The sequence below is a fragment of the Alexandromys fortis genome, unplaced genomic scaffold (genome assembly GCF_014885135.2).
Source record: "Alexandromys fortis isolate MF-2015 unplaced genomic scaffold, M_Fortis_MF-2015_v1.1 scaffold_317, whole genome shotgun sequence".
NCBI lineage: Eukaryota > Metazoa > Chordata > Mammalia > Rodentia > Cricetidae > Alexandromys > Alexandromys fortis.
This window is the reverse complement of record NW_026068201.1, coordinates 508,270-517,324: the sequence shown is the minus strand read 5'-3', so window position 1 is coordinate 517,324 and position 9,055 is coordinate 508,270. Positions and strand designations below refer to the sequence as shown.

The 9,055-nt window shown below is 49.2% G+C and overlaps 1 protein-coding gene across 4 annotated transcripts in view; it reads left to right on the top strand.

Moving 5' to 3' along the window:
• Positions 1-5,500: 5,500 nt before the first annotated feature.
• Positions 5,501-9,055, top strand: part of Amer1 (APC membrane recruitment protein 1) — a 22,556-nt gene continuing 19,001 nt past the window's right edge. For 2 of the 4 annotated variants that reach the window (XM_050129935.1, XM_050129934.1), the window contains exons 1-2: positions 5,501-5,633; positions 6,022-6,186. The gene's annotated coding sequence lies outside the window, so the exon portion shown is untranslated. The other 2 variants (XM_050129932.1, XM_050129933.1) reach the window with 1 other exon arrangement.

Sequence of the window (9,055 nt, the reverse complement as noted above, 5' to 3'; positions counted from 1 at the left end):
CCCCCCCCCCCCCGCCCCCGCATCCAGGCTTAGGAAGGTGAGCATCCAAACAGACTAGGATCCCGAAAAGCCAGTACATGCAGTAGAGACAAATTCCAGTGCCAATATCAATGGCTTCTCAGTCAGCCCCAATTGTCAGCCACATTCAGAGGGTCCAGTTTGATCACATGCTCCTTCAGTCACAGTCCAGCTGGCTTTGGTGAGCTCCCATTAGATCAGGCACACTGTCTCAGTGGGTGGACCAACCCCTCGCTGTCCTGACTTCCTTGCTCATATTCCCCCTCCTTCCGCTCAACAAAAGAACTTTGACGGGCATTGAGACTCTCAGACTATGAGTACTTTCGAAATTGAACTGAAAGCACTTTACGCTGAAAAGTGGCCATTAGTCTCTGAATTTAATGCAGAAGTTATAGTTTGTATGTGAAGTGTCTCCTAAAGTGTTTAAGCACTTGCTCCCTAACTTGTGACACTGTTTTTGGAAGGTGTAGAACCTTTAGAAAGTGGGGCCTATTCAGAGAGAATTGGGTAGCTGAAACAAGCATTCAGGTTAGCCTGATTCCATTTCTTGGCCACACTTTCTCCTTTTCAGTCAGCACTATATAACTCGCATCTGCCATGCAGTCCCGCCACTGTAGCCAGGAGCTACCCCTGCTGCCATGCCTTCTGCAGTATGATAGACTATATATATACCCTTTCAAACTGGGAGCCAAAATAAAACCTTCCTCTTTTAAGTTGTTTCTAACACTGTGAACAGAAAAAAAAAATCCAAAACAGGTGGTATCTTTATTAATGTACAAGAGGAAATTAAGACTCGGAGTGGTGGTTAATCTGCCCAGACAGACTGTGCTGCATCTAAGTGCTAGAGCTGCATCTGTCCTAGTTAGGATTACTATTGCTATGATGAAACACCCTGACCAAAAGCAACCGAGGGAGGAAAGGGTGAGTTTGGTGTCTGTTTCCACAGTATACCATTCATCACTGAAGGAAGTCAGGACAGGAACTCTAGCATGGCAGGGATCCTGGAGGCAGGAGCTGATGCAGAGACCATGGAAGGGTGCTGCTTACTGGCTTCCTCATCATGGCCTGCTCAGCCTGCTTCCTTATAGAACCCAGGACCACCAACCCAGGGATGGCACCACCCACATCAATCGTTAATTAAAAAAAAAAAAAAGTCCGATGTCCAGATCTGATGGAAACATTTTCCTAATGGAGGCGCCCTTCTCTCAGATGATTGTTGCCTGTGTCAACAATAACGTAGCCAGCACAGTTGACCCCTTGCTAGCTTTGACAAACATAACCTTTCTCATTCATCCCCAAGACCACACTTTAGTAGCATCAACACAATATAAACATTCCAGATTTTAAATTTCCAACAGTCTTTAAACATTAAGCACTCAAAAATCTAGTCTCTTTAAAATATCCTGTCTCTTTTAAAATCCAAAGTCTCTGTAAAATTCCAAAATCTCTTTAAAAGTTAAGTTTTCTTGACTGTGAGATCCTGTAAAATCAAGAACACATTAACAAGTTTCTTCAGGACGGATGAACCAGGGCATAGCCACAATCTGCACAAAACCAAATTCCAACTGTATAAATAACTTAGTGTCCAACGTCTGGGATCCATTCATGGTTTTCTTGGTTCCTTGAAGGGGTTTTGGTAACTCCCTGGCTCTGCCCTCTGCAGTACACAAAGATTGTCTGCCAAGCCCCAGCAGGCTCTACTTCATGCCTGCTGTTTGTTGGTGGTCCTTCCATGGTACTCACTTCTCCAAAAATGCTGGGGTCTCTTGCGGCAGGTGGACTGGACTTTTCCCAATAGCCTCTCCTGGGCTCTTGTCTTAGGGTTTCTAGCACAGATATCATGTACGCAGCAATTCTTATAAGGAAAGCATTTATTTCTGGTGACTTCCTTAGAGTTTCAGAGGTTTAGTCCATTATCTTCACAGTGGGACATGGCAGTGTGCAGGCAGATGTGATTCTGGAGAAGGAGCTGAGAATCCTCCATCTTGATCTGCTGGCAGCAGAGGCAACTAACTGTGTGCCACACTGGACACGGCTTGAACAAAGGAGACCTCAATACCCACCCCCATAGTGACACACTTCTTCCATCAAGGCCACACCTACTCCAACAAAGTCACACCTCCTAATAGTACCACTCCCTTTGGGGGTCATTCTCCTTCAAACCACACAGTTCTCTTCAGAGACTCTAACCCTGTTACACAGTGCTAAACCTCTGCTTCTCTCCATGGACCCCTTAATGTCTTCAAAACCAGTACCACCTGGGTGACTTTTACACTACCAAGTTCAGCTTGCCAGCACAAGGTGCAACTTTGGCCAGCAGTGGAAGACAGCTTCTCTGTGCTGACTCTGAGGAAACAATGGCCAGAAGATTTCACCTCGGTGGTGGCTGGTCTTTTCTTAATCACCACTAATTTCTCAGAACCAGCTAACCAGCATCAGTTGACCGACCGAGCAAGACAAAGGTTTCACTTCAGGGGTACTTGTTAATCATGGCTGACTCTTTAGCCCCAGGTAACCAGAATCACAGAGTCTTAATTCAAAATATGCACCAGTCCCTATGGAGTCTTTGAATAACTCTCAAGCCTTCCTCAGAAGCTTCCCAAACCGGGCCTCTATCATCTGCAATTCTCTCAGCGTTTGGCTTTTCCAAGATCCCACAGAACTGCTTAGCAACCTTTGAACACTCAATGGCTTTTCTTGCCCAAAGTTCCAAATTCCTTTCAAGATCCTTCCCCAAATAGCATGGTCAGATCTTTCATTTCAGTACAATCCAGGTACCCATTTCTGCCCTTGTTAGCGTTACTCACTGCTGTGATAAAACACATGACCAACAGCAAGTTGGGGAGGAAAGGGTTTATTCAGCTTACACTTCCACATTGCTGTTTAGACCAAAGGAAATCAGGACAAGAACTCAAACAGGGCAGGAACCTGGAGGCAGGAGCAGATACAGGGGTGCTGCTTACTGGCTTGTTTCACATGGCTTGATCAGCCTGCTTTCTTATAGAACCTAGAACCACCAGCCTAGGGGTGGCTCTACCCACAATGAGCTGAGCCCTCCCCCATCAATCACTAATTAAGAAAGTGCCCTACAGGTTTACCTACAGCCCATTTTATGGAGGCATTTTTCTGAATTGAGGTTCCCTCCCCTCAGATGATAACATCCTGTGTCAAGTTGATATAAAGCTAGCCGGCACCAACTGGCACTGCAGCCTACAGCAACTGCTGCACGGCCACTGTACTCTCCTTCTTCCCAGCAAAGAGGGAAATTAGCTAGCTGGCCATCAGTATGTCCAGTTAGGCATGATTTTTTTTTTTAACATTTTGTTTCAGAACTACTTTTCTAGTCTGATTTCAAGCTTGTTTTCTCCATCAGAGTTTTAGCTCTTGCTCAGCCCAGTGTGCCTGCTCACAATACTGGCATTTCTACTTTGGATCGAAATCTTTCCTACATTTTTCAAACTTGACTCTGTTATCGAGGCCATCTGCCATGGAACTTTTTTCTTCTAATGTTCCTTCCCAATTGGTAAAAATGAAATCATCCCATCTGTATTGCTCCAAAGCACCGTTGCCAGATATCTGAGTTAGCTCTCTGATCGTCTCAGAATCTCATCCTCAGGTCCCCTAAGATTACTGTGGAAACTCCTAATATAGATTACTAGGTTTACACTAGAAGCGGTACCCATGGACTACACAGCAGTGGGCACCGTAATCAGGCAGGACTGTCAAAATTTTCATGGAGTTGCCGCCACAGAACTCACGGTTGTCTTCATAGGTTTTTCTTTTTTTTTTTCTTTTTGTCTTTGATACATCCTGACCACAGTTTCTCCCTCATCCACTCCTCAGCCCCCAATCCCACCCCCGAGATTCGCTCCTCTGTTTCCCTTCATAAAGAAGCAGGCCTTTCAGGGATATCAACCGAACTCTACATAGATTTTTGCTGGAGCTAGAAAATATTGTGTAGCAGATAGATAAACTTAAGACTTAAGAAAGAAATCCTGCTTCCCACCATTAGCTCCTGGCCTGATTAAACGATCTATCTGCTCACCTTTCAGGCAGGATTCGAGATGGGCGCTTTAGAGGGCCCCTTTGAGAGGGGGCATTTTTATGTTCACGCTTCATTTTTCAACTGCCGGGGAGGAGTGATACACCACTGAGGAAGTGTACTCTCCCCTCCCATGGTCTTGCTTGGTGTATACCTTCTGTAATGTGCTGCAGGAATAATAAAATCCCAGAGACAGATATTGGGGTTCAAGCTGAGGATTCGAAAAGCAAAGCAGCCAAGCAGCTAGAGAGCTCTTACCTCTACCAAGGCTCAGACAAAGAGGTGATCCTGCAGTGCTCTCCACTAACCTCAGATTCCACACTCCAGTGCATTTCTCTCTCTTCCCATTTATAGCCCCTCTCTCCGCCCAGCCATATGGCTCTACCTTTCCAGTGCTGGGATTAAAAGTGTGTGACTCCCAAACACTGGGATTAAAGATGTAAACCAACACCACCGGGATCTGTTTCTGGATTGATCTTGTGTAGCCCAGGGTAGCCTTGAACTCACAGAGATCCATCTGTCTGCCTCTGTCTTCCAACTCCTGGGATTAAAGGTCTGTGCCACCATTCCCTGGCCTGTACGGTGTGGCTACTAGTGTGGCTGCTTTACCCTCTGACCTTCAGGCTAGCTTTAATAAAACACAAATGATATACCACAATAGTACTGCACATGTATTTCCTCTTAAGACTTGGAAAGTTCATGACCACAAACAAGGGTCCAATTTGAAGGTTCCTTTAGACCTTTTTCCCCCCCTGTCTTTCCCCCCTTTTCTCTTTTTCTATTTCTTCTGGTCTCAGCCTAATATCTATCACATCCAAAGATGACTGGTATGTCAGAAAGTTTCGAGACTGAGAAAAGGCCACGCACGACTATCTCCTTTGGTGGGAGCAAACACAGCGGTGCCCCGGATTATTTCAAGTCCACAGCCTGGCTGGTTTGTCCATATTCTCACTGTCTTGCCTTTTGTTTCCCAGGACTCTGGATTTTAAAACTACCTTTTCCAAATAAAACTCTTGGTCTAATTCTCAAAATCAAAGGTCTAGGTGAAATGTGAGCAGGTCTCCAGTGACAGAAACACAGGTTAGCCGAGGATGATACGAGGTGCTGAAAAAGAAAATACAGAATAGCAAGTCCAACAAACAAGAACCAAGATTTTTGCAAAGCAGGATAATAGACATCCAGGAAATGTTATAACCCAGCTACTCAAACCAGGCTAGGGGAAAGGCTTTATACAGTCAGTTAACAGCAGTTTGCCATTCAACATTTATTGAGACCCAGGACTAGGACCGATTCACATTGCTAATTTTTCGTCAAGATGTCTAGAATGTCACTGAAGGTCACGGAACATCGTGGGATGTTATAGAATTGACTTGAACTGGCAGAGCTTATACCCTCTTTGTGGAAATGGAATGACCTGCTCAGAAGGGAGGAGCAGATTGGCCAAGGTCTCACAGCAGGTCTGAGGCAGAAAGGAAAGTGGATCCCAGCTCTTACAGCCACGTCAATTCCGCTGCTTCACACAGGCCGTGGCGGCAGTCCAAGCTTACCAGTTCGGCATCTGGATATTTACAAGGTAGACAGGACCCAGCAGAGCGGCAGAGAACTCTGCGAGGGGCCGGCGCGGGGTGGGGGCGGGGGCAGCCATTGTTCTCTAATCCTTCCCTGCTCTGCAACCTCAATCCACTCCCTCTCCCCTTTTAGACCTTGACAGACTTTTCAAGCTGGGCTTTCTGTGCATTCCAGAGCTGGTTATACAACTGGATTCTTTGTTGTTCCAGCTCACCTGGCAGTGGCAGTTACTAAGGCCACTTAATGTCTTTAGGCTAGTTAGAGACCTAAGCTCAACTGGCTCCCTGCCACATTCCAGACACGGTAGCCTGCAAGGCTGGTCTGACAGGCCTCCTCACAGTTCCTCACTCTGACAAAACTTCTTTTAGTTTTAGATTTTTTTTTTCTTCCAGAAAACGGATCTGCACAGAATGAGACCTCCAGTTGAAGGAGAGTGTCCGGAGATCTTGAGAATCAGCCCGTGTACTTTGGAAGGCATGGCATTTGAGTGAGAGTCAAACTATAGAAACAGTTATCTTCGTAAGACAAAATGTGAAAGCTGTCTGGAAAGGACGTAGGTGTGTATTTGAAATATGCCGCAATCGGTGGCAGTCCAAGCACCCTCAGCCAAGCAGCTTCCTTTCTGGGGCAGCACTAGGCGCTTTGGTGACTGCTGGAAGTTGACCTCTATCTTACCTTCCCTAAGAGCCCAAGGCTAGCTAGGAAGCCGAGGCTCTGGGGAGGCAGGTACGTGGTAGGGGAAGGCAGGTCACTTTCCTGACAGGTGATTTCCTCTCTGGAAAGGGCTGCCACTAGGCCCTGCTGCCACACATAACAATGGGCCAGCCACGGTGCCAAAGGGTTCTGCAGGCCCCACGATCTCTATGGCTCCCCCACTTCCTTGCCCCACTTCTCCCAGTTGGTCTCAAAGAACGTGGAGAAACTCCGTGGTAGCAACCCGCACCGGCGAGCGGTAGCGCGAAAACACCGGCTACGGAAATAGGAATGCTCGCAAAATCGAAACCGAGTTCCAAGAATCTGGCTAGTCCCATCTGGGCGGGACTAGCTCTTTGAGTCGGGTGTGTAGCCACGCTGAAACCCGCCCCGCGTGGGGGCGGAAGTGAGGAGCCCGGGATAGGGGTTCCGCAACCTCTCCGCCCCCTGCCAATACCACGCCCGGCTTATTTGCATTTAAAGAGAAAAGCACCAAGGAAAACAGTGGGCGGGCCAGGGCATGCCTTCCCACTGTGGCGATTGGATCGCCTGCCTGCCAATCAGATCACGGACGTCCCACCCTGTAACTGTGGAGTCCAGGGTAAAGAGGGTATGGGGGAGCTGCCCGGAGCCTGGAGAAGGGTAGTCGGTGCAGGAGAATGCTGTAGCCTTGGTGTTGGCTGCGGCAGGGGCAGTCGTGGTGGCGTTCTCAGCAGAGGCTCCAGCTCAGAGGCAGAGCAGTTCAGCAGACAATAACCGCGCTGGGAGCTGGACCTGGCAAGGTAAGCATTGAGCACAGCTAGGAGCCATCCTACTGGAGGTCTAGTGCATCCCCGCGTGCTCTGCTCGGGTCGCCTGGAGGAGGGCATCTAGGGCCAGGCTGGTCGGAGTCCTGGCCTCTCGCTGCTCTTTCTTGGAACTTGCTTTGCGTACTGTCCAGTGAGGGGCCCAGAGGCCGTTAGTCTTTAGGGTACAGGCGATCGTGCCTGGGGTGGGGTGGGAGGGCCGGAAGGCGGGCGGACTAGCCTGGGCTACACCTCTAGGTTGTAAGGGGAGGCTGGGATGGGCCCACACGTGTTGTTGCGTGGTTCCGGGAGGGACGCCACTAGCTAGGACCCCAAGAATGTGCTTGCAGGCCTGGAACTCCTTAGCTTTGTTTGTAGTACATTTGCTAGAACAGCTGTTAGGCCGATGCTGCTCACCCGCGAGGCCTTGCTGTGGCCCCTCCCCTCTGCGGTGCATCTCCTAATGTCTCTCCTCTGCAGAGGAAGCTGGCGCGCTAGCCAGAGCCAGACTGAGTCTGGCTTTAGGGTGGATTAAGATATCCATAGTCTGTTCCTCCTCAAGGGAGCACAGTTGGGTTTCTGAACTTCCCACTTATCCTTGGAACCTTGGTCCCGTGGTCCCAACCAGCCGCACCCCCTCCTGGGCCTCCGGTTCTCATTTGGCTCCCACCCCCATTGCAGGCAGGCTGGACCAGGAGCTCTTACTGGTCCTTGGGTTAGAGCTGCAAGGCCGCTTTGTTGCCGCCCCCAACCCCCCGCCCCCGCGTCTCTTTTCCCTTGTAGAGCACAGGGCGCGTTTTTCTCTCCAGCCTTCGGTTTAAAATAGCAGTGGGCACAATATTGTGGGGGGGATTTCCGCGCTAGAAGCGGAGGGAGGGGGCAGTCATTGTAGTAAAGAACACACGGTGTATGTAAAGCAGACAAATCCAACAACTTCTCAGTTACTTAAAACACCCAGCCTGCCAGACTGCTGGCATTGTCTGCTGCAGACACCTCTGACACTGGTGGCCGCCCAAAGGCGTGACTTCTTCTGAGCTCCCCTTTGAGGGGGGCTAAGCTTGCCAGCTGAGCCATGGGTAGGAGGGGAGGCAGAGGTGGCAGTCGGACTAATCCAGCAGAACCATTCTCTCCCTCGCTGGACTCGCCTTGATATGAGTCTAGTCAGCCCTGTCCGCATACAAACATCTGGGGCTCTGGCCAGCCTGTCTTAGCAGGACTGGCATGGACAGGACCCAGGGCACTGCATTGTTGGACTCTGCTCTACCAGAGGAGATTCCGACAGATCTATCCCCCCAAGTGCAGTACCTCTCATGTGCCCTACGCTGCACCCCTCTGGACTATTAACACATTCCTGAAGAATAAGAGAGGGGAATTGACTCTGCAGGCTGGACGTCTTTGAAGGGGGGGGAGTGAGACCCATTAATTTCTTAGTTAGGAAGGTTAGCATGGAACCTCCTTGATGGCAGCCAGGATGGCAGATACTACACCATTGTCACCCTGCCTGGGCTTCCCAGACCTCAGCACAAACTTCTATTTGCAGCTGAACTTTTTATATCTCAGGTCTGGCTCTCTGCTGCTTTTCCCTTCCGCCCAGCAGCCACCTTTCCCACCCTAGCGGACTCTCGCCCTGTTCCTGTCCGAGTCTCAACCACCCTTTGCCCTGGGGCCTTTCAGGCTGCTGCTTGTCGCCCCAGACCTCTCTCTTGAAACTCCTCGGTAGTTGAGCTCCTCTAAATGTCTTGTTTCCCTCTGCTAGACACCTAGGTTCTCTCGAAACCTTCAGGGGGTAAATAAAACTTAGCCTACAGCTCTAATCCCCTCAGCTTCTAGCCTTAGAAAGCGGTTAATGAATGAACGTCCCCGAAGGACTTGCTGTCTTTGCAGATCTTTAGAAAACACCTTTAGCCTTAGTTTGCTTGTCCCAGTTCACGAAACTTAAATATATATA